Raw genomic sequence first — 27648 nt, 5'->3', positions numbered from 1 at the left:
TGTTGTAAAATATTGTAATTTTAATATTTTGTAAGAAATATTGCGTAATATATTGCTGTAATATCATGATTTAACAAATAAATACGCGGCCCCATTACAAGATGGACATGCTTCTTATGAAAAGATGTAAACCGAGTTGGCAAGTCTTTTAGAGATTCCTAATTTGCAAACTTGATCAAAAGACAAATAACTTTAGATCTCTAGGTAAATTGGAAGAGTTACAAATCGTTCTTTTAACAAAAAATATACGTCTTTAAGCTACATTCCAAAATGTTTTTTCCGAGAAAAATTTTACTTGAATATATAGTATAACATATATATTACTATATTATGTCGAGTAAAATTTTAGAAAAAATGTTTTGAAACGTAGTCTTACAAAAAAAAGTAGATTTGCTATCATTATCTCAAAAATGCTGATTTTCTTGATTGTGTCACTTTTCTATCAAAGCAGCAATATAGACATGAGAAATATATCCGAATATTTTTATATATATATTACGCAAATTCTGACTTAAATAACAGCTTTGCAATTGTAGCCTTACAGTTCTGGTTGACTAAGGTCTCGGAGCTTCCAATAACTGGATTAAATTATTAAAGGGCGGAACATTTGTACGGAACTACTTGATTCCTGTTGAAACCTCATTCAACGTCTCAACAAGCAGTGATCTGCACATCACTAAAATTACCATAACGCCGTACTCCGAGTAAATGGCAGCATGTCCGACAGAGAATTACGTGAGTCACTGTTGCGCCGTACAAGACGAAATATATGCAGAATATGTAAAATATGTTCTTATCAAATATGCATCGTACGCAGCGAAGTTCGGAAAGCATTCAATTTTGCGATGTTTCCTTACATTGTATGCTGTCTATAGTTACGTACAATGCTTATTGCATAAATACAACTTATCAGAGGCGTAAAAAGATAATAAGTTTAGGCGTTTAGAGTAAAGTGAGACTAGTTGGGCAACTTTGTTTACAAATTATTATAAACTTTTACACAATTATGATAGACTAATAAGAATTACTTTAAAATATTGTTTATCTAATAAATCTAGCTCAATAAAAGCACTCAAATATATTATAAATATATTTGTAAATAAAAAAATCATTAAATATAAAAAGTCAGAGTCAAAAACGAGAAGTAAGTTGAGTCTGTCTAGATTATAAGATTATATTATTGAAACATATATATTATACATTTCTGAGACACATTTCTACATACACCGAAAAAAATACTAAATTTTATTAAATATTTGTTTGAATAATTCTAAGTAAAATTTTAGTAAATATGAACACATATTGGTACAAGAACTAATAATTTTATTATCTATAATTTTTTATTAAGTAAATATTTACTGTCAGGGAATATTTACTTACAATTAATATTGTTCAAAGAAATATGTATTAAGATTTAGTAAATTTTTTGCAGTGCAGTATTTAATTTTTTTTTAAGTTTTTCTCACGAGTTCTGACAAATAAAATTCTACCATTGTATCTATTATTGTATTCAGCAATTTAGAAAATTATAAAATTACATATATATAATTTTTAGATATATATATATATATATATATATATATATAATTTTTAAACATTACACTTTTTAGATAGAAATTGTCCTTTACAGCGCACTTGACCATTCATACTCTTCTGAATTGTATGACAAATAACATTTTAAAGGAATTCATGTACATGTTTAAGAACACTCTATCTTCCTATTTATTTTAAAAGAATGTTACATATATGCCAAAAAATGTGCACAAAGGAATTTTAATGAATCCATGTTTAATTTTGTGCGCATTTTTTTAAGGTTTACTAATTTTGTAACATTCAAATAACTCGATTCTACGAGTAACTCTTGTTGAACTGACAAATAAAGTTTTTGCTACTTGTACTGAATGCAAAACAGATTTGTGAGTGTGAAAAGATCTAGAAATTAAATCACGGAATGCACGATACGCTTTACTAAAGTGTATCTTAGGATAGTAGGTAATGTATTGCGCGAGATCGAACTAGAGCAGAACCCGAGCAATCGGAACGTATCCAAAGCGTATCGTTGCAGCTTCGCTAGTGAAAGGTAGGGCGTTCCGGAATGAACAGAACTTGAGTACTTTGTAGTGATTCGACGGTAGCGAGGGATGTGATTTACAAGCTCAATCAACTCCCAAAAGATTAGGTGGAAATATGCTCTAACTTAGTTTAATATCTTCGATAAAGATTTAATGCAGATAATTAATATCAAAGAATGAAAAATTACTTTTTGAAAGTAACTGGTCACTCGTTACTGAGTAAAAAAACATTACTTACTAGTTACTGATTTTAAAAAATAATTCGTTACAATTATTTGTAAAAAGTAACGATTTGTTATTTTCCCCGATTTGTTATTTATTTAACGCTAAATAAGATTAATCTAAAAAATTTTACAATATTTTACAATATTTTTTGTTTAAATGTTAACCAATTAAATAAAACCAATCAACAATAATGAGTGAGAAATACTAGATATGTGAAAATATAAATAAGAAGGAAAAAGCTTTTTCAATTCGAGCTAAAGCTTCATACATAATGATATTTCAAAGTGAACTTATCAGTTCTCAACAAACCACGCGTTGATTAAATTTCTGGTCTTAGATGAATCGCATAGAAGATGTATCGCATAGGAGCGACTTGTGGGGGGAGGGGAGGAGAGGCAATCGCCCGAAACGTCAGCGCATGAAAGCACCATTTAGTGGTGAAAAAAAATTATTATTTAAAAATTGCTACAATTTTTGAACAATAATTTTTATTTCCCTACTATGCGCTGATATTAGAATGAATTAATAAACGAAGTGAATATTAATGAAGTAGTAAAACAACTTTCTAAGGTTTTATAATTAATATTTGCCTACCTATTAATAGTTACCCACCTGTGTGAAGGCCCCCCAACTTGAGAAAATTAATTTTCCAGTTCATTTGTTTGCACATTTATGCATACTTTGAATTTTCGTTTGTACACTTCTAGTAAGAAAGTTATTTAAAAAACAATTTTGGGGATGCTAACTTCATACTAACCTCCTAACTTCGAAAAAATTGGATCGAAAAGATCATAATCGATAGATTTTCGTTTGCATATTTCGAAACAATTCGATTTTTCATTCGCATACCTTTAGTTAAAAAGATACAATTAAAGTTTCGAGAAGGGCAAATTCGTTCGAATCGCACCTGCTATGTTTAAAATGGCATGAATAGATCGATAGGTTCTCGTTTGCACATCTTTAGTTAAAATATTATTAAAAAAACAATTTGAGGTGGGAGGGGGATTAACTTTATTTCAATAAGTACATCCGTCTAGCTGGCAATGGCGGATCCACGGGGGGGAGGCATGGCTCCTATGCCCTCGCCCTCTTAGAGTTTTCTTTCTTTAAAAATATAGCAAAAGATTATATATACTTTTAATATTTCTAAAATGCTTAATTACAATTTTGAAATTCTAAAAATATTTTTTATTTTATGAAATTTCTAAGTATAAAAAATATAGATTTTTTATATTCCAAAAAATACGTAAATGAAGTCTGTGCTACAGCTTTTATTTTTCGCCTATTCGCGCTTGGTGAACACAATTCGATATTGATGCACCATTGTGTAGGCATAAGTCACGTGGCACCAAGGACATAGGTCGCGTTCAAGTTGACAAAATGATTAGAGTCCCTATAATAAGAATCATGAGAAGGCCGACCTCGTGATTGGTCAGATTTCGGTCCCTTTAAACGCTGTCATTTGCATATATTCGATGTAGTAGTGAATTTGTGAATTGGTACGAGCAACTGTTTCATGATGTAGAAGGCGCGAACGCGAAATCGGACTATTAACTGTCATCAACCATGGTGGAATTGTGCTGTTTCCGATCCGAGTATCCGGCCCTCAGCAATGGCGTTCTTCCGGTTTTATGTTATGACTCTATTATAGGGACTCTACAAAGCGGCTAGGTCTCCTCGCCAAGCAATTAAACATGATTGGTTGGAACCATAGGTAAGAACCAATTATGTTCATTCGCTCGACAAGCATGCTTAGCTGCTTTGTTGTGAACTTTGCATGAACTTGCCCATAGAGAATGGACTGCGCAATCCGTATCTAAGTAGTATTTAAATATAGTCGATATAATGAGAGAGAAGGACCATGGAAGACGGCCAATCTCTTTTTCATTCTCTCTCCCATTACATCGTTGAATGAAAAGAGATAGAGATGGCTATCTTCCATGGTCCCTCTCGCTTACTTTTATCAACCATTTTGACATACGGATCGCGCAGTCCATATGTATTAACACCAATTACGCGAAATTCTCGAATAGTAGGTATAAAGAGTGTGACATCAATTAACCGGAAGCCGCCATTTTGTATCCTATATCTATGATGCAATTTCTTATCTTAATCTCTTTTTTCTCTAACGTTGTCTTCTTTTTAATTAACAATAAGAATCCTTCATGGTGGAGCCAACGATTAGGCATTGGCGCTATTCCCTTTATATCCACTCTAGTTAGATTCTATATATAGAGACTCAATAGACCTGTTCTTTTTGGCTGAACTTTTGCAGTTCATCTTTCTTCCTTTTCTCTTTAGGAGGAAAGAATGAAAAGAAAGATGAACTAGTACAAAAGTTCAGCCAAAAAGAACAGGTCTAATATTGTATTCAGCAGATTCAGCTATTGTGGAACGGATCCGTGAGCGCTCGCTGCTATTGGTGTATTCTTCTAGATCATCCAATAGTAGCAAGCACTATACATACATATATATATATATCATATATTTTTTTAATATATATATTATATATTATATTCTTTTTGTTTATATGATTTTAAATAAAATGTTTCCTGGATTATAGTACTTTTCAATGTAATATATCAATAGTAATTTAAATATTTTATATTTGACATGAAAAAATTTCGCTTGCAGTGCGTTAATGGCCCCTCTTCCTTGATAAACTTCTGGACCGTCCCTGCTATCTGGCCCCCTGACTTAATCAAATTTTAATGAATAAATTATATAATAATACGCTATTTATGCGCTCCCAAAATCCGCAAAAAGAAATTTTTCATTTCGTTCAGCTAAAAAAAATTTTTTGTAGGGACTCAGTAGGCTGAGTAGGTTGGGGAGGCTAATCAGTCTCCCCACGTCTTAATAACAACCGATATAGAAAATCAAATACAGGATTTATGCGCTATTTATACGCTTTCATATTCATATATTTTCAATTTTTGCCCTTAAGACACTTCCTTCTTGAATCAAACAATCATATTCATCTCCAAGTCATTTAAAATTGCAAAATTACACTATTTAGTCATGCAAAATATATCTTTGATTTATGCGCTACTATTTCCAAACAATTTTGATTTTTGCACTACAACCCTTACTTATGTGGTGTGAAATTAGCCCTCCCAAAATTGTTTTTTTAATAATTTTCTTACTAGAAGTGTACAAACGAAAATTCAAAGTATGCATAAATGTGTAAATGATGAGTAATCGAATGAGCTATGGAAAATTAATTTTTTCAAAAGATGAGGAGGGGGGAGATCAACTTCACACGGGTTAGTTATCTCCCATTTTCTTCGATTTAGGAGATTCGTATTATATTTATTTATAGTTCTTTAGTTTTTGAGCGAATTTCTAAAATATTATTTTTATACTATAATTGAAAATATATCGTTGCTCCTTGTCTGGCACAGAGAACTCCTTGTGTAGCACATACTAACTTCAAATGCAATTATCTTTTGTCTGAACATGCCTGGTTACTCTCCTTCCATCAAAATGATACGTATGTATAGAAAATGTCATTATCTTCAAATAGTAAAAGCTTCAAACAAATCTTAAGAAAAATCATTTTGCGATACAACCACCTTAAAATACAATTCGACTGAAGTAATAAATGTTATCGTGTATAGTATTACTTCCATCAAACTTATAAAGATTGATATTTATATTTGTTTGTTTTTATTTATAAAATTTGTTCTTATACAACTCTATGATTGGTTTATGGCATTTCTATGACGTCATAAATCAATCACAAAGTTCTATTGACATCTTAAGACATTACTTAAAACTTGAAGTAAAAATGAATTATAAATACCGAAGATTGAAGATTAGATATACATATAAAACGATTATGTCATAAATAAATTCAAAATGTAAAAAATAATGATAAAAATAAGTTTAAAATTTGTTATCAAAAAAAGCTACCGTTAACAGTCCGTTATAAAAAAGTAACTTGTATATATAAAAATAACTGTTATTTATAACAATAATGGTGTTACAAGTAAATTTCTGTTCTCTGATTAATATATGTTATATTTATCAAAATTATATTTATGATTTTTTAAAATGTTTATTAGCATCAATATCATTAAATTGCTTTTCAGTTTAATTTGTGATATTACTGTCTCAGTTTTGGTTTATGTTTCGAGACCCAAAATCATCTCGGCACAGTTTATAGAACTGGATATATGCATAAATTCATATCGTAATATCATTTAAGCACTAAAATCCAGTTCAGATCCATAAGACATTTTTGTTAATTAATTGTATTTTCATATCCGTCTAATGTCATATATTATCATATATTGTTATTAATATGTATATCGCTCCTTTTCTTCAAAAGTGACACAAAAATGTGATTTTCAAGTTATTATCATGTATGAGTTAAGTACTCTTTAAATCTTTTGACGTAAAATCTCATTTTAAAGAGTAAAAATTGAGCCAATCCTGAAAAATAGTGGCTCAATTTTTATCTTTCAGGATAAGATTTCACTTTATAGAGTGAGATTCATTCTGAAAGTTTTCGAGAGTGCAGTTTTTATGATAGAGTAAACACTACCTAACATAATAAAAACTAAACTTTATAAAAAATTGTTAAAACGTCAGTAAATAAAGGATATTTGATCAGTCAATAATTTTCTGTCAAGTTGAAAAAGTTTTTTCTCCTTTTCTGAGAAACTTAACTTTTTGAGCTGTCATTTTCAAAGTAAAGAAACGATAAATGTATTGTAAAGAATTTTGATGATAACAGTTTTGTTGTTATCTTGATTATTATACTTACTAATGTCAACAAGCAGAAAGGCTTCCATTTTTATTATCTAATAAGTCTAATTTTATTAATTATGAATGTGAGCAATTTATAAAAAAAAGCATTTTTAGAATGTAATTCACATCAAGAATTTTATTGACTAAACTAACGAATAAGGAAAGAAGTATTCATTTCTCGTTTGCTACACAAGATTCAATACTAACAGGGAAAAGCTTTAGCTTTTACGAGAGTCGAACTTTCTGAATAACAGCAGTCGTACTTTTCGCCTTGATTACTCTGAAAGTAATAAAAGCCCTAAGTCGCGTTCGGCAGTTCAATTCCTAAATGATTTATTAATATGCCATTAAATTTTCAAAGAGTGCACTTTAAGGTTAGCATATAAGATTTTAATTTATTTCGCTTCGAGATTCGAAAGTCATTTCCAAGCTCTCCGTTAAAGCTAACAATCGCTAACTCGATCATTTACTCGATTATTACTTAAAAATTGGGAATTAGCAAATTTTAATGTAAATAAATAAACAAGAAATATTATACATACAAAATAAGACATAAGTATTTTTCAATAAATTTAGAAAATCAAATTACATAATAAATAATAGAAATTATTCTGAAGTGACAGTTACAATTGTGATCATTTAAAGTTAAAGTACTTTTAAAGTAATTTTTATTAATTCCTATAAATTTAATGATTAAACATTTAATAGATTATCAATATCAATATAAGCAATAAATTATGCTTATATCCGGATTTCCGGATAATCCGGAAAAACAATTCGGCGCACAGTTCGAATGACTACAAATATATACAAGTACATATATGTATAATATATGTACATATATATTACTATATATATATATATATATATATAATTACTATACATATATATATTATATATATATATATATATATAATAATTCAAGATTGAACTATTTAAGCATTAAAAGATCTAGATTTAACCATCATGGTTCTTATTATCTTCTATTTTTTATTGTTGAATTTTCAAATGTATGGTCCAGTAAAATTCTTATTGAGTAAATATTATATTTTTAAAGAAAATATTTTTTTAACATTCACTAAACTGATAAAAATGTGTATGTACAAGTCTGAATTATGGGTTGGCATGTTATTTTGTGTAAAATTTTTTTAATGTAAAATCATTTACATCAATGTGTTATTAAAATATACATCTTTTTAATTTATATAAGGTAAGAATATACATTAGTATATTAAATATGCATCTACTAAAGAGTATCATAATTTTAAGGAATTAATAAAGAAGGTAATATTTTCTTTCTTAAATATCAAAAATGAAATGATTTTATAATAATGACAAAAAATTAAAAAATTAACGAATGCAAACTAGCTTTTCTATAATTTTAATAATATATGTATATCTATTATATAGGGTGTCCCTAACATTCGGCATCACCCATCCTAAACAGGTAGAGCAGACTAAATTGAACCGAAAAGTTCTCTACTATTTTGCAATCTTCACAATGATTAACGAGATATTAATTATTAAAAATCGTTAAATATTGATTTTCAATAATTTTTTTACTCGAATACTATCAACTTTACAGAAAAACAGCAAGAGATAAAAATTGTTTATTTTTTTCTTATAAAGTTCTGAGAATTTTTTCAGAACTTTTTTAGAATTTCTCATGATGGTAAAAATAAGAAAATGCACTACTAAAAAGTTGATAAAAAATTCTAAAAAAATTCTTAAAGTTTTATGAAAAGAAAATTAATTATTTTCGTTTCTTGCCGTTTTTCTGTAAAGTTGATAGTATTTGAGTAAAAAATTAGTGAAGAACAATATTTGGCAACTTTTAGTAATTAATATTTCGTTAACTATTGCGAAAATTGCAAAATAGTAGAAGACTTTTTTACTTAGTTTAATCCACTCTACCTGCTCAAGATGGGTGGTACCGAATTTTAATTAGGGACACCTTGTAATATAAAACATTTCATTTTGCAAGTTTAATTCATGATTGAAATTCGATTCATAATTGGGACCGTCACCTTATGTAAATCATATATCAATTATTATATATATTAATGAATTTAATTATGATAATTAATATCATTTATATTAATAAATCATTTATATTAATAAGATATCAGAAAATCTTTTTTTTGATAAAAATAATATTGAGCAATTAATTGTTAACAAGAAAACCATTGAAACAAAATTATTATATTTAATTATAAAATTTACGCAAAAAAATGATTAAATATCACGATTCACTTTGATTGAATAAAACTTTTTTCTCATTTGTATTGTTCACACATCGTCTTTGTTATATTGAAATATTTACATATCTGTAAATAATTCTATTAAAAAATTGACACCTTTTTATTATTTAATGATTATCTAATATCACAAACAAATTTATTTTCTGTTCATGATATACCACTTACGTGCATTAGGTACTTGATAAGTAGTAAACAGACTTAACAAACTAACTGAAAAAAATGACACAAACAACAGTACAACAGATACCTCTAATAGTCTAATCGATAACGATGTCACTAACCACATCACGTTGCACGCTCACCAACAACTACTTTCATTCGAAAATATAGTCAGCTTCGCAAGTTGAAGGCAAAGAATTTCAAGACAATCAAGCAGACCGCCAACAAAGCTTATCGCAGTAATGAAGGTACAAGCTATCAAGGTACAAACGGTGTAACGAGGACTTTGACTGACGCGAAACAGACAGCTAAATATCCAAGATGAAAAATTAACGCGAGTCGCGAACTGAGCAACAGACTGAATATGTACTACAAGAAGCCAGAACTGCGGCATATACATATAATTTCTAATCCTCTATATATATGTAAATATATACACGCATATACATATATATATATATATATATATATATATCAACGTCTTATGGACTTAATAAATTTAATACCATAGTACTTATATACATCCTATGTTAAATGCATAAATACGTTTTAATATAGTACATATATATCTAAGTACTGATGCTTATCAGTATTCATTAGAGTCAGTTAAACGCTAAGAATGATTAATAAATTAAATAAGAAAAAGTAGAGATTGTAAAAAAAAGTAAACAGAGATTGTAAGTATGCAAATACATACCTAATATAACATATTCTCACCGGTATTTTAAATTATAAATTATCTATACATTATATCTATACTATGTATGTATGTATGTATAAAACTATATATTTAACGTATACATATATCTTTTTAAAAAAGATAAAAGAAAGTTTTATGTATGTGTATATAAAATTATATTTGAATAGCATATTTAATAAAATAATAAACTTTATTTAGTATATTTTAGTCTTTTTAGTTAAAAACTTAAAATTAACGTATAAAATTGTTTTTTATTATACAATAAGTTATTCTTCTTAATTTTAAATTCTTATAGATGAATGTTTTCCTCAAAAATATAAAAAAATCAAACTAGGTATATATTAATATTCCAGTAAAGCTGTCCTACTAGAAATTTTTTATAAAGATGTTTCTGCAGTTATAGAATTTGTTTTGTCGGATAATAAAATAATTGGTCTTTTTTGCAAAAATTTAAATAATACAACTCATTCTTGCGAAATTATTTTCAACTTTATTAATTAAACTTTTTCTGACCACTCGAACTTCAAGAATGTAAATAAATAAAAAAATTCACATTTAATTGAGAATATGTGCTTCACGCGTGCGGAATGTAAAACTTAGTTTTAATTAGAGTAACGTTTTTTTGTAGTTTCAAAAGTTCAACAATGGCACGAAAAGTACGTGTAATCAAGTTCCTACTCACGAAAACTTGTCCACGCAAAAATTCTATGAGAGGTTCGTCAAATTTGATACAGATCTTGCGGGACATCCAGTGCATATAATAAGAAAAAATTGCACCGGACTCATAAACACTAGCTGATAAGTCAGCAAGCGAGAAAGGGTTACTCGGTGCTCGAGCAGCCAGCACGCTCGCTACCATTTAGCCCCGTAGATGTTGCCCCGTACGTCGCGTCGGTCGAGGACTCGGGGCGCGGGCGCCCCATTCAGCCGGCCAGGCAGTAGGGAGAGTCAGCAACGAGTCAGACGAACGAGCGAGCGCCAGTCTACCGTGGGCGCACCGCGCGGCACCACGTTTGCTCCGCGATTGGGCATTTCTATCGATGTACAACGACACGTCTGGCGTTCTTTTATTATATAATTACGCCAATACAAGTCGTCATAGTGATTACTTTACGCTCGAACCACGGACGAATGCAGCGGTAGTAACGAAATCGGAGTAGACGCAACCAGACGGACCTCTCCTGTGTGTGTGTGAGATTAAGTGCGCGTCAAGCGACGCGGTACCGACCGGAAGGATCTATCGGTGATCTGTGTGATTACATAAGCAGAGCGTAAGAGGTATGTGTGCCGCACCAGGTGATCGTATCGTTCGCGAGTCACGTCGGGTGATTTTGATTGATATTATTTCGTTCGTCCACGTCCCGTGTCGACTTTGTTGATGAGGATGCCGTGCGCGTCGCGACTTTTCGCAAGTTCCGTTCGTGCCGCGTATCCGGCTTTCTCCGCGGATCTCCGATAACGGTGCGTTACACGAATCAGTGATCGATGCTTCGATGCTTGGAGGCGGAGGCGTCCGGAGCATCGGCCGGCTGCGCTACTACGTGCGTCGAGTGTGCGATGTGCGGCAAATATTATTTTTCACGATCCCGTGCACAGATAGGTTGTACAAGTTTTTCCTGTGCGTTGCATGAGAAATGAAAAACATCGTTAAATAACCGCGTATCACAAAATGCTCTCTGCGAATGGTTAAAGTTAAATTCGATATCCAGTGAGGGATATCATAATGCTGCTTCAATTATATTTTCGAGATAAAACGATTGTTAAATCGAAACACGATAAGTGTAGTAAACTTTTTTTAGCCATAAAATATCAACCAATCACGTAGCCAATTGTTCTTCTCACATTCGATTGTGATTGACCAACTTTTAATACGGCTTAAAGCTTACTACATATATTATATTTAATCGGAATTAATCCTCCAAAGCCGACATCAAAATCTAAAAAAGATATCTTTTCGTGCAGATACTCGATATTCATTTTTAGCGTCAAAACGGTTTAAAATTGACGCTTAAGTTCGTTAATTTTGACCACATGATCCATTTTGATGTTAAAAATGAGCATCAACAAAAAATTATAATGAACAATTATTGACGCTGAGTTTGTAAGGCTCATTTAATTTATATTAATTGAAAGATACTAATAAATTTCAAGTAATCAAAATGGCACAACTCGTATGGAAAAGAATAAATACTAAATATTGTATAATTAAATACTAAATATTTAATAAGAGTAATCTGATAAAAAAGTAATCTGATAAAATGTAAAAATAATTTCGGGTGTATGTGCGTGTGTATATGTATGTGTGTGTGTATGATTTCAGCTATTGGTTTACCTCTTATTGCATTGTTGTCTTATTCTGGTTTTGTTATTGGTAGACTTTATAACAGCAATTTTGCGACGTCTAACCATTTGCAAGCTTCTATTGTCTATTGTATTTATGTTTATGTTAATTATAGTTTATTGTATATTTTGTCTATTACTCTGTTAACACGTAGTCTTTTTTATATAGCTTTACAATAAACTAAATTAAATTAAATTAAATTAAATTAAATTAAATTTCCTGTAAATTGTTCTGTTTACATTTTTTTCGTACAATACAAATTGAAGAAAACGAAAATTACTTTTTAATGCTGATAAAAATTGATACTTTTAAAAAAATTAAGTGAAGGAGATAAAAAGGTGATAATTCTATTTTTCTGAGTTAAACCACCATTCTATTCATAAAAGCGAAAAAAATTTTTGAAGACATCAGTCTTAGTTGGTTCTTCAAATGAAATGTGACACTCGCAGAAGATCACATTGTGATTGAATTAAATTTAAAATATGAGAAGTGATATTAGATAATTCTTCCTGTCTTTAACAAATTGCGTTACTAGTTGCTAAGCAAAGTTGCAAATAGATAAATGCTGTTTTTACAAAACAAAATATTTTTACGAAACAATACTACTTTTACTAAGCAGATATTATTTTTATGCAAATTTTTCATTTAGCTAATTTTAATTAATTTTTTAATTAAAATTAATTAATTTTTTATTATTATCTATAGAAATAATTAAAAATAATTCAAATTGAGTATAATTTGATATTATAAGAAATAGAAACCGACCGAGTTAATATAACAACATAATATAGTAGAGAGCGCCTAGGATCGGTCAAAGTTGGAAGTTTCGAATAATATAATATTCTAAGTTCATGAATTTAATTAATCTCAAATGTGACTGTTCCGCCGAAACGTTCAGACATTAAAATACAATCAATCTGAAATGCTAATAATCGCGAGCTGAAACATTTGGACAATCGCGAGTATACATAATCTCCCCTTTATTTTATTATTGATATTATAAATTTAACAGTGTTCAATAAAAACTTTATTTTTCAATTTATGTACCTATATATCCTTCTTTCGTCAAAATAAATTAAATTACAAGAATAAGCGACGAATTGACTTTTTTAAAATTATCTTAAAAAATATCAATAAATTTTTGACAAATTAAATAATATTTCACGTGATACGTGTTAATTTTAAAATTAGCTTAAAAAAATTAATTAAAATTAATTTTTTTTTAATTAATATGGAACATTATTTAATTTGTCGAAAATTTATTGATATCTTTTAAGATAATTTTAAAAAAGTCAATCCATCATTTATTTTTATAACTTAATTTATTTTGACGAAAGAAGGATATATAGGTATACATGAATTTAAAAATAAAGCGGAGTTTCCTACACTTTTTTTTATTGAACACTGTAAAATTTATAATATTAAATTATACTCAATTTGAATTGTTTTTAATTATTTCTATAGGTCGGCTACTACTACTCAATATGTTGTTAAACAATTTAACTCTTCATTGTTCTAATTAAATAAGAAATGTATTAAATTTGACTCAAATTTAATTTATTATTTATTTAATGCATACGTTGTTTACTTTAAAAATGAGCAAAAATTGATTGATTTACGATTGATATATATGGAAATTAAAAATAACGAAATGTTATTTTATTTAAGAGATTGGATTATCACATTGCTCCTTTAATATCTGATAGTGAATGTTTAATTGTTTGTATAAAAATAAGAGAAAAGTAGATTTGAAAAATACCGTAATCATGAAATACATAAATTTTCTTATTTAAAGTCTAATGCCAATTTCATCGAACATAAACCAAAACTTTCTAGCTGATTCATATTGTAAAGCAGTCACGCTCTGGATATTTAAGGTGATATTCACGTTTCTTGGATATAAAATGAAAGCTTTCAATGTTCATTGCCAGTTGCACTGACTCGCTACAAATCATATTGGAACATTTCAATGGAACTCAATGGATCTACGATAAGTACTTCGACGCTATATATACATTTCCCGTGGAGACTTAATGATAAATCGAATAAGAGATTAAATGGCTTTTTTAATAATCGCAAAAAATATATTATATATGTGTATATATAAGACACCGTATAAAAATTATGGTGTATTATGCGCACATGTTACATTATTTATCGTTATTTATGTTAAATATTGTTTTAACATTTAATATAATAAATACTTTTCATGCATAAAGCATGTTTCGATCAATAATTGTTCGTATTATAATTTGAATCGATTCATAATTTTCTCATATTATAATCTGTGAACTTAATTAAGTAAATTCATTGAAATTATATATTTACGAAGTTTCTATTTTTTTAAATTAAAAAGCGATAGATTCGGTCACTGTATCTTTACCTTTATCTATCTTCCTGTTATGTATCTTTTCTTTAACGACAATTTTTACTTATCATAAATTATAAATTGTTACTGACTACTAACTTTTTAAATAGTTACTGAAACAAGCTTTTGATATTCTAGATTCACCTCATGATTATCAAAAAGTTATACATTAAATTATCAAAATGACATGTATATCGATTTTAATGTGAACATCAAAAAATCAAAAATTAATTCTTTTGTACCACATATTTTTAATTTAATTATTTAATATTAAAAATAAATCTTTCAAGTAACATATAAGGAAGTTTAACATAGAGCGTTGATCATAAAACAAAAGATAGACTTTTCGCATAAATTCAGATGAAGATGGTGATTTATGTTAGAAGTATGGGATCCGATTTCGTTCCGTCTCATAATTTGAAACAACTCAAAAATATTCTTCGAATATATCATAATAACCGTAATTTTAAAGAATCCGCATGCCGATATCGTATGGTTTTCTTCTTGGATTCTGAAAAACAGCAGACCTCGTTTCCGACTCTAATGTTCACCATAAATTCACGTACGTCGCCCAATTTCTCATCATTTTAGTCATTCTACGAAGATAGTCTAAGTGCTGTTACATTTATATCCTGATTTAGATTCGAGATTGCGAGCGCAATTCGGGACCGTGTACACGAATACACTTTCAAAACTCAGTAGGATTATCTGAAATTTAAACAGCGTGCAGATTTTGAGCCGCGCATCCTCCTCGTCGCAGGTTAAACAAAAGGGTCAAATTAGTTTGAATTCCCACGAGGCTACTTCCGTCCGTTATTATACTGACCGAGGCAATTCCAAATACAGTATGCAAATACCAGAACGCGTGACTTTTGAATTTAGGCATGCGTGAGGGGTACTGCGTCGCATGTAATGCAAGGGTGTGCTATTAACGGTATTTGTCCTCGACAATTGGTCGGTGATATTATCGAGGAAATACCTTTATCCAGGCATTTAGTCAAATACTCGTCAAAGGGATATATAGAGAAATTGTCGTCGGATACCGACAGCCAATCCATCTTTCATTATCTTTCCTAGTCGCCAGTTTCTCTCGCGATTCGTCATTCAGGAAAACGAAACAAAGTTACGTAACCAAGACAGCTAAGGCGAAACTTCACACTGAATTGAAATCACGACTTAAGTCTCAATTTTCCTAACAAAGACACGCGTATGGCAGCCTTCCTCCATGAGGTGAAAAGTAAAACTTAAAATCTCTTTAGATTCTATTAATTACGTCATTGCGGTAAATCCTGCTCGGAATACGAAACGGTAGCAACGTCACTAAGGGAACAAAAGAAACTGCTTGGCTGCATAGTTCTTCAGACAAGTCGACTTTCATTTACCGCTCCGATATTAGTTTGCGGAACATTAGTTGTAGCGCAGTAAAAGATTGATATTGATTGCGGAAGGGATATTAATATCAATTTATAACAGAACAGAATCTTATAAGAAGAAAACCGTTGAATATATTTTTACACTTGCTATAGAAAAATATAATCCAATACTGGAGAAAAGGTCTGGTTATATTAATTAGAATTTTGGTCGAAAATTGACAAATCAGAATTTGTTAGTTCAATCTATTATAATATTAGTTAAATCTATTATAATTTTTATTGAAATTGAATTCTAATTGATTCAGAGTCTTCTGATTTATCTATTTTCAACTTGAAATTTTTCTCAGTGGACAAAAGTAAAGTTTTGAAGTAGCGTTTCGAGGATTTTGTTTATATTTATTTTTAAAGTATTTTTAGCGAATTTTTTTGCGTGACAACCGAAAATATTTTGTTTGGCCATACGTACGAATCTATTGGTAAACTAACATAGAAAGAAATATGGCATAAAAGTAAATACGATACATGGGTTGCCCACGTAGTAAAGATATTTGGTAATAAACAACGAGACGAATTCCTTGGTTGGCGCAAATTGAAAATCCTAAATATCAATAATATTCTCTAGAAGAGCCGCTGGGTCTAATAGTTCGACATTTCGGTACAATCAGATTCTAGGGAGATATCTCGCCGGAGGGCAATACCAGAATCCAGGGAATAAGCGGGAACTTAGTTACTCTAGAACCGCGGATGAGACATGTCAAACAATTTAGCTGCCGACTGCAAAGCTATGTTATAGATTCCGGTAGCTCTAGTCAAATTGCACGCCGGCAAAGAACGAATGCAACAATGAGGATGATACCTCTGTTTGCAGAAAACGATCAAAATAGAATATGCTCAGTTACAAATTCCAATAAACCAGTGCATATTTACTACATGACATTTCTTAAGTTAAACCAATACTCCTATATATAGAAAGTTCTTGAATGATTCCATTTCCGACTGCAGATTTGATTTTCCCTTCCGGGAATTGATCCTTGCTATCGACCACTTCTCGAGCGTCCCATGTAAAGGACGTATAAGCAATTGCTCATGAAAATGCATAATCTCGAAGACACTCTCGTAACATCTAACGCAAGAAGTTTCTGGCTAAGAAGTTTTGCCGAAAAGTTTCCTTGCTTGGACTATCCACAGGCTAGCTGAACATGAAATTTTCTCACCTATTTCCCGCACGTCGACGTAAAAACTAAAAAGGATCTCTGACAAATTAAGTTATACGCACATACATGTTTCACGTGTCCATCAAAACTTTACCCTTGCTTAACTTTTACGGCGAACCGTGAGAAACTTCTCACGACGAATACGACAAGAAGTGGAAGAAGAAGAAGGATTAAGGTAAACGAAACGATGATGACGCAATCACAGTGAAACGTGATAGAAGCCCAGAGAATAGAAGCGAATGTGGATGGATTATCGCCGTAAGTGTGTGTAGTGAGCTTATAGTTGAGTGTGTGTAGCGTATTCGTTATAGCATATCGTGTCAGCCAAAAATAAAAGTAGCAGAGCATGCAACTGTATTCCCTGATAGCGTTTCTATCCCTGTCGGGCGCAACGTCTGCACTGAGATCGATACATACATAGCTACGACGGAAAGGAAGGTCATGCGTTCTTTCAGGGTCCTTCAACACAGCGGGGCAACTTTTGCATATATCTGACCTCTAGTTTCCGTAAACTGCTATACACTTCTATAGCTCAGTATCGACTGTAATGCTTATTCGATCTGGTTAGAAATGCCGTCTTCATTCTCATATAATCAAACGTTTTCCGTGAAATCAACAGAAAATCAATAGTGTCAAAGCGATCTTAAGTCATTTCTGTTAATACTGTAAATATTAAATTGGGTGATTAATTATTTATTTTAAGTATTAATGACCAGTTTAATACTTATAGTATTAAATTTCTTTAAAGGATATGCAAGATAGGATGCTACATGCCATGTGAAAAATTACGAAATTTTATATTTCCAGTTATATTTTACAATTTGAGATATCTTATACTTTTAAAACGAAAGAAAATTTTAATAAAATTTACACTCATGAGGGTTAAAATATTTTTTTAATTTATTATACCGACATAACGTAATGCTGTAGAAATTATTTGCATATAGTTTAATGGATATTAATGCAAATTAATGATCATAAAATTACAATTTTAATGCGGAGATATCTTTGTATAATTCAATCAGAATAACAATTGATCCACAAGCAGAAGGTACATACACTTTATTGAGCGTTTTTAAATTTTGCTTGCTGTTCAATTGGAGGTCGATTGCAAGATTAAGATCAACTTGGTTCAGTTTAGATTAGGATCAAACCATTAAACTAATAGGTAGGTCATGCATTATGTAATTAATAGTATGAGCAATTCGAAAGTTTATTTTCACGATTAATATAGAAAAGTATTTCTCTCGTTGTCAGAAATCGATGATATTAAATTATATTATTCACCATTATTATTAAATTTATTATTAATTACATTAAATTACAAATTGAATTATATTATATTACGTTAATTGTTAATTGCTATTATTATTAAATTATGTAAATCAAATTATGCTATTTTACTTTCTATATATATTTTCCCTTTTTATAAATTTAATGATATTTCATTACTACAGCTTGGATACATAAAGTAAATTATTTCTTCTTAAAAGAAAACTTATTTAAGGAGAGAAATGAGTTTCAAATGAATCGATATTCCAATTACATCAAACGTTTCAGTTTCCCTGAAACGCAAAACTGGTGGTTTTGTCGATTCAACTGATGCATTTACTGACAGATAATTTATGTGTAAATGTTGCGGCAAGGCGTTACCGCGAAACGTTCTCCAATAATTGCGAATCGGCTAATCGAACAGCATGACACTATAAAAGCGGTTTTATCCCGCATCGCAACGCTCAACGCTTAAAGTCGAGCGAGATTTATACTTCTCCTGCCACGGAGATACAACGGATGATAAATTTAAGCCGGTACAATACCTAATCCGACAAGATGAAGAACTATTACCGGGCAGCCGGCGGGATATAAAAGCGAAAAGAAACAGATACAAATAATGTCGGAGGAAAGTTATATTGAGTGCCAATTTAAATGATAATTTTCGAGAAGCAAAATTTTTCTTCTTGTTCATGGAGATGTTTCGCAGCTACCATTTCGATGATAATACGCTTGAATGAAAGAGAAAAGAGATGTTGAATTGTCGTATTAACTGATGTCTGCTACCGCGTTAGACCAATGAATTTTAATATCAAATTATCTTTAATTTGCAAGAAAAACGACAATTTGTTGAATATGCATTAAATAATTCGGGATAAATACTCCATTTATGCAGTAACACTTTTCGAGGAGTAGCAACAAGTTGTAGACGCTTTATAATAATCAGCAAGTTTGTTGCCCGTTTTGATAAGTTGCCCGTATAGTTCACGCAACACCGATACTATTACTTTCAGACTGTGTATACACCGCTCATACAGCTATTTTAGATATCTAGTTTCTGGTGTATATTACTGTTTACGTTAGTGCCGCCCAAGATTTGATAATTTTGGGTAATGGCTTGACGCTTTTACACTTGCTGCTTTCTCTTATAAAGATAGAAAAAGGAAGGCAATAAGCGTGAATGCTTTATTTGGAATTTTTGTGGTATAAATATGTATAAAAAAATCTCATAAAGAGACGATATTAAAAATATATGCAATAATTTACCATTGGCATAAACCTGTCCAAGATTTGTAATTCTAAGCATTGAAGTGTATCAAGTTAAGCTTGGAATTTTTAATTTTGGACAGTTCTGATTTACGCCAATGATAAATTATATTAAATAAATATTTATTAATATAAATTTAGTTTTCTAGGGCTTTATCCTCTCTCTATATTATTACGAAAATTTAAGAAGAAAATATCACGAAAGTAGAGCACACGCTTTATTTGTGTAACAATTAAGACCTAAAACACTACCACCCTTCGCGCATTATTTTCCCCTGAGAGAAAAAGTGATAAAAAGTAAATATTTTCACAATATTTACTGAACTTGCAATTGCACATCTTCGGTGCTAAACGATGAGATTTTATTGCATGAGATTCTCGCGAGACTTAAAAGCGTGGAAGCTGAACAAATTCCCCAACGATTAAATCTCGATTCTTGGATTTTTATTTCTCCAAAATACTGAATGTGAAGTTTTATACAGAGCTAAAACTGCAATATACACAGACGAACTTTCGCAGAGAAAAGAACGTAATTGCGTGTAGTTACGCGTGTGTTAATAAAAATCTAATAGCACGTAAAATTTCTAAAAGCGAGCTTTGTTGTCGTGCGCGATAAAGCAAACAAAGTTTGCCGGGAATTACAGGGATCAAGACCGTTCAATTGATACGGCTGAATTGTATTTGATAATCTTCTGTTTTACCGCAGCTCGACTGTTCGCAAACATAAAAACACATCAGAGTACAAGCGCTTATTCGATGCCGATCGACAGCGGGATATTGGCGTGCATAAACGTAAAATGCGTGATCGCGTGCGCGCGCGAATACGTACAAGCCTCTATATTACGTATGCACAGACCGCCTCGGAAAATTCGCTAAGCCAGCAGCACCTTTCCGGCTCCGTTTTACTCGAGAAAAAGAGATATAAAACAAAAAGACATAAAGGATATGTTTCCGCGGAAGGACCTTGAGGTTTCGCGAGCAAGGGATATCCAGATGGAGAATTCATTCGCTTTACTTCTCAGAGAAGAGTGCGCGTTTCCGCCTGTTATATCGAAGGATAAAAGTTCAACCTTAAAGCGGCAGCCGCCTTCGAATGGCCCCGTGGATTTCGCAGAACAATAATACGCGTTGTTCCTCGTTCCATTACGCGGCTTTCCATCATGGAGATTTTGCATTATAACATAACGGGGAGATATTAGGAACACGCTGTACCCCTGGCATTGTGCAAGAATGACGATGCACGACTTATTTTCCGTTCAAGTTTCTTCCGTTGTATGGAATGAGATTTACTATATTTCGATCTTCGTTCCTCCATTCTGTTATTGTACTTGAAGCTTATATATGTATATTGTTAAACAAGTCAGAATATTTCCGCGTATATTTATTGAATAAGATTAAACTTAAAGGCTAAATCCTTGGCTATGAAGTCAAAGCCGATTTAGTTTAGTTTAATTAATGCAGGATCAAGTGCCATGTGCCATCCATGTGCTTTCCGCCAGATTAAAGCTTTGTAATAGGCAGACGAAACTGATATGAATAAGCTCTGCATTCAGAGAAAACGACATAGTAGTAGCAAAGGTGACAACACTATGTAATATGTAACTATAAGTTAATGTTTGCTTTATCGCGCACGACAATACTTATAAATAACTATAAGTTTTACATTTAGATTTAATACACACATACACACACACACACACATATGCACACACATTTGAATAAACTATTTTATAGTTATTACAATATATAATTTTACATACAAAATACTTTTGAAGTTGTCACCTTTATAGTTATATATATATATATTTCTCTCTGAATGTATTTAATCAGTTAGAAATTATATTATAATAATATAATTTTTTGTGTTGTATTTTATATTGCGAATTTTTATGTTGCATTTATCTATTATAAATAACACAACGCGGTATAAAATATTCCTTGAGCAATTAGAAATAAAATAAATAACATAATTTATACAACGGATATTGTACTAATGAGAGACAGTCAACTCCAAAACATGTTATTTAGACAGATGTTAAAATGTCACATCGTAACAAAGGGGCGTCAAATTGAAACTATCTTAATTGACACTAATTTTAACAGCGATATTACAAACTAAGAAAACTAGCCTTTTTATAATAAAAATTGCATCCTTCCTGGAGATTGAGAAAAATGTAAAATTTTAAAAATTGAAGATTTTTTTGCATTCATAAAGAGCATACGCAGGATTCCCTTGTATGACAGATCCAACGGAGTGAGAAAGCGGTAGAAGGGATTCGTTGAACTTCTGTTCCCTTTTAATAATTAACGAGAAAAATCTCGCCGAGATTGCGGCAAGCGATACTCGTTTCTTCGTAATGCAAGCAACACTGTTCTGCAAACGTATTTCTCCGTAAGCTCCTCTTTAAGCTGCATCGTACTGTTTATGTGACCTCGCACGCCGACGAAAAAGCTCGGCCAAGCTCGATATCGTGTTTCTCAGGTCTCACGAAACTTGTGCTGGGCGTACAATAAAGATGCCTTTCTCTCTTGTGGTCGCTTCCCTAGACTTTAAAACTTACCGGACCAAAGTTTTTCCAGCGTAATTAATTACGTCATTAGAGCATTTTTTCATGTCACAGCCAACCGCGTAGCAAAATGCATTTTTGCTGACAACCATTATCTTTTGACGATAATGTCAAGCAGCGTGTCATCATGTGGATGAATAATTATTGATAACACTTAAGTCAAATTCGATTATCAAGAATTTTTTATCATAAATTATTAATCTTAAATCTTGCACAATATTTCTTTTTTTTTATTATATTGCACAGAACTTAAAGTAATGATTTGGAACTGATGTCGTTATTTTGAATTAGATGTAACGTGATAGACGCCAGAAATATAAGCCTTTAAAATGTCAAATTTCTTTTACTTTATATATGTAGTTATTAATTATTTACTTTATTAATTTATTTTTTTTTAAATCACATATTAATACTATGGCTTTTAATAATATGAAATTTTTATTTCCAGTTTTATATAAATTGCTTGATTACTATATATATATTTGATCATATAAAATATCAAAGGAATAAATATAATTTATTTAAAAAATAATATTACCACAAATATATGAAATATAGTTGAAGTGTATCTAAATACATTAAAATATAAATTACGCTGTGATATTGAAATCTACTGTACAGCCCATATGTAATATGTAATGATTATCTTAATTATCTACTACTGTGTAACTAAATTGCGCATTAACGCCATATTTCCACTTTGATTGGCAAACGATTCGCTGGATGTATAAATGAATTTTGATAATGTTTCGCTACTTTTAGAATTAAATGACACGCCATATGCAAGGTGGTTTTACTTCAAACGTGCTTTATGTACGCAAAATATGTGTGCATGTAATCCATTAAATACGTCTAAATTTGTATTAATATCGATAAAATTGATAGAAAAGTCTTCAAAGTTTATTTTAAAAAAGTACCTAGTCTCTTAAAATAAATATAATTAAATGATACAAGACTGATTTTTTTATAAATGAAGGGAGACGATGTCTGGGCGTAAAAGGAAGACTTTTATTTACTCTATACGTACTGATATATGTTGTTTGCCCGCTATTCGCTTTTGCGCACGCAAAGAATATGAAATTAACCCTTTTATCTGAATAGCAAGTCCAGCTCGTGACCATCGCGAATCAACAAGCAACCCCAGTTGAAGTTTTATCACGCGTGCAATGTGCATTCTACATAAATCATGAAACAAATGTTCTATTTTTGTGCACAATATAAAATTTATTATAATATAAAAATATCAAAAGTTATTTCTAATTTTCAAGATAATATATAATTAATATATTCAACGTTACTATCGTTTTACAAATATAGAAGAGAGAGAGAGAGATTTTTTCTAAGATATAATGTTACTTCTAACAAGTGCATACTTTAAAATGACAACTTTCACTTTTTTAATTTGAATTCTGAGAACTAAAAATAATTTAATGTATAACAATAATTTAATTTAGGCTAATTTACTATGAAATTTTAAACGTGACAAATGAAATTATGGTTTTATGAGATCATCTGCAAATCTTTGCAAAAAGCTTAGCAATTTGACAAATTAAATTATATTTTAAAAAACTGTTCATAATATACAGAATGTCGCCTAATATTAAAACCTGAAATATTTCTATTATTTTTTATGATACAAACAAGTTTATTACATAATTTTTTGAAAAGCAACTATGTACTTTTTTACATCAACTAATTCATGTTATTATTCTGTGCATAAAAGTATTAAGGTACAGTAACCCAAAATTGAATAACTTATAAGATATTTTATATTTCATGTTTGGTCATTTTATATTTCAAAATTTGTTGGATAAAATATAAAATATCCTATAAACTATTGATTTTTTGATATTTTTATTTTAATACTTTTATATACAGAATAATTAGAGGAATCATATTATGAAAAACATTATATAATTCTATTTTAGAAAGTAATAGTAATCTATATTTTTTTGGCACTTCTATTACGTAGAAAAAAAAATTTTACTCCAAAATCCCTCAAAACCATCCCACTTTAATCTGAAACATTTTTTGCATATCATAAAAAATAACGGTTATTTTAATATTAGACGATTCATATGTATATATACATAACTAATCTACCGTTTTAATAATTTTGGATATATAAAGCGCAACTCGAGATAAAATACACGTTTCTTCGTACAATTTATTATGATCTAAATTTAAAATAACTTCTCGAAGTTAATTGAATGTAATGTATCTTGTCTGTGAAACCATAAAATACGTGGAAAATGTTTTAAATAGAAGTTATATAGCATTTTGAAATACTTGTACAATGAACAATCACATTATTGATAAATGCCAATTTGGCATGATTTTATATATAATTTAATTAGCATTATTTTGACTGAAAAAAATGTTAAATCAATGGTTTTTTCCAAAATACATTTTCTAATTATATTTTACATCAATAAATATGAATTAGTAAATGGAAAAATAGGATTAGCTCAATTTTATTTGATTTGATTTGATTTGATTTAAAATAAAATTAATTAACGATTTAAATTTACATTAATTTTATCGATATACCGATACGCATTTCGAGCATGTATGAACGTACAACGTGCATTAATGATTGCATTTGTATTTATTATACGAGATTTTTTTGATAATCGTCACATTAGCTCGTAAATATCCTATAAACTATTGATTTTTTGATATTTTTATTTTAATACTTTTATATGCAGAATAATTAGAGGAATCATATTATGAAAAACATTATATAATTCTATTTTAAAAAGTAACAGTAATCTATATTTTTTTAGCACTTCTATTACTTAGAAAAAAAAATTTTACTCCAAAATCCTTCGAAACCCCTCGTAGTAAATTTTTACTTGTATAGTGGGAAAAGTATGTTTTACTATTTATAGTGTGAAAAGTATGTTTCACTATATTTCGTAATTATAACACCTACAAATATTATATCTGCGGAATTTCATGTTATGAATTTCATGTTATGAAATTAGTTTCCAATTAATATTTCACCGCATAATTAATAGTTCAAAGCAACTGACTCGTATATCTTTGTCACAATTCCTCGCGGAAATTTCGTGTTATCGATGAATTTATGTCGAGCAGTCCATGAATCTCGGTCAGCAGTCATTTATACGATGCACGCTGGTATATGACCGAATGTTCTAGCACCCAGGACGACTTAGCACGTTTTCCGAACTTGCTGTTCAATTGCTCACGAGTTAGTTAGATTAGTTCAGAACATAGTTGGTCGGGAGCCGTCGACACTCTAGATTGACTTGAATATTTGACAACGCAATGACGACATATGCTATTCCCTGAGCAGACCTCCGCCCGGAATACCTGCAACGGCCGCGATATTACAACACTGAACATCTCGCCCCCACGTACGTTTGAGGGGGCATCGATTACACGGGACGCTGCGGAGTTGCACGCTGACCTACCTGGAGCCTTTATGGCTCGCTTTTATACGAGTTTGTTTTACGGCATGCATAATAAATTGATGAAGCGCTGAAGAAATGCGGGCGACTGGGGTTAATGCTTCAGAGGATTGCAAACACATAACTGCGCTCGAATAAATTATCGATTCCAAGTTAACGTGTGTCATGATAGATGAACAAGAAAATTCTCTTTACTCTCTCTCTCTCTCTCTCTCTAACCCTCTTCATTTCTCTCGCTTGAACTGGCTTTTTAGATTATTAACAATATGATTTTGAAGTTTTTTGATACTCGATTATTCTAATACTCCATTTTATGGAAACGTTATCAAATGTGTATAAAAATTTAATAAAATATAAAGTAAAAGTACAAAAATCAGAAAAAAACGAGAGAACGGCAAATAGCAAAGCTAAAATTAATATCCGTATGTCCATAATCGAGATTTTTGTAATTGTTGTTTTATATAGATACATTTTTATCTTTTCCATAGCCACCCATTGTTATATGAAAACGTGTGGAACAGCTATTCATACCGGAGCACAGTGTATTTTATCGACACTAAAGCGAAGTGCCATTACACAATTTTAGCTACACGTATCGATGTTACGCTAGTATTATCCCCATAAACATTGTCATTTTTCCGTTTTGTGTCCGCACCTATTATTTATCATGATACGAAGCAGGCATCCCCATATCCGTTGCATGATTTATACATCGGTCTTATCAATTATCACTTCGCTGCCGGACTGAAAAACTGTTAATATTTTTAATTAATAAACATAATGGAGATATATGTATATATTCTTTGTGACTTTTTTTTTTATCGTGGCTATTATTATATATTACGATTTTAATCGATATTATATTTTCCATTATTTTCAGTGCAGCGATACAATAATATCTTTTGTTAAACGCAGTATTTTTATATAATTGTATTCTGATTTCTGTTGTAATATATAGATGTTTGAGATTTTTCCTTTTGTATGAAAAATGTTTCTATATTAAAGTAATAAGATCTCGCATGACTTTTGTAATAAATTATTTCGAAAGGTGTACCCGAAAGGTTGGTACATATACGCCAGCATTTTATAATGAACGAACTTTAATGCGCGAACTGTCGCGAATTTTATGTTCAATTAGTAGGTAGGATGCGACTTGTAAAATCCATTTTTATACCTCGTACGTGCTGCTGTTAGCGAACCCGGCGAAAGGTTTTTTAACCACTTTCAAATTCTTACTGCGACTAATTTAGTTTCATGCCGACGCATATTTTCACAGTCACGTTGAACACACAAAATGGTTTGCCGGTTCGTTTCCACCGTACCAGGCGTCTGACACGTGAGCTACGTGCGTCTCAAATTCTATTTTAATAAAAGTTCGTTAAGCCGCTCTGCGTGTGGTATCGCGCTGGGATTTTATATCTTTTCCGACTGATTTGCCGATATCGGCAAACAGTTGGAACATGACCGATTTTTAGCTCGGTAAGCGGTACGCCGACGAACGCGAGATGCATTTATAAAATACTCATGGGACCGAAAAGTGAAGTAAACTCGAAAGAATACCAACATAAAGTTGTATGTCGAAAAATAATGGATTATTTTTTGGGTCAAAAGTACGCGGTATAACAACGTTTGCATTTACGT

The 27648-nt window shown here is 30.7% G+C and overlaps 1 protein-coding gene across 3 annotated transcripts in view; it reads left to right on the top strand.

The window, feature by feature from the left end:
- LOC105152240 (uncharacterized) overlaps positions 1-27648 on the top strand; it is a 225325-nt gene that overhangs the window by 101656 nt on the left and 96021 nt on the right. Inside the window, exon 1 of one of the 3 annotated variants that reach the window (XM_087413949.1) lies at positions 10525-11450. The exons of the other annotated variants lie outside the window; for them this stretch is intronic. The gene's annotated coding sequence lies outside the window, so the exon portion shown is untranslated. Of the gene's footprint in view, positions 1-10524; positions 11451-27648 lie in introns of those variants that run through there. 3 annotated transcript variants of the gene reach the window in all.

Source organism: Acromyrmex echinatior, chromosome 1, assembly GCF_024713525.1.
Source record: "Acromyrmex echinatior isolate Ae372 chromosome 1, ASM2471352v2, whole genome shotgun sequence".
Lineage (NCBI taxonomy): Eukaryota > Metazoa > Arthropoda > Insecta > Hymenoptera > Formicidae > Acromyrmex > Acromyrmex echinatior.
The sequence above is the reverse complement of the archived record's forward strand: the minus strand, read 5'-3'. Positions and strand labels throughout refer to the sequence as shown.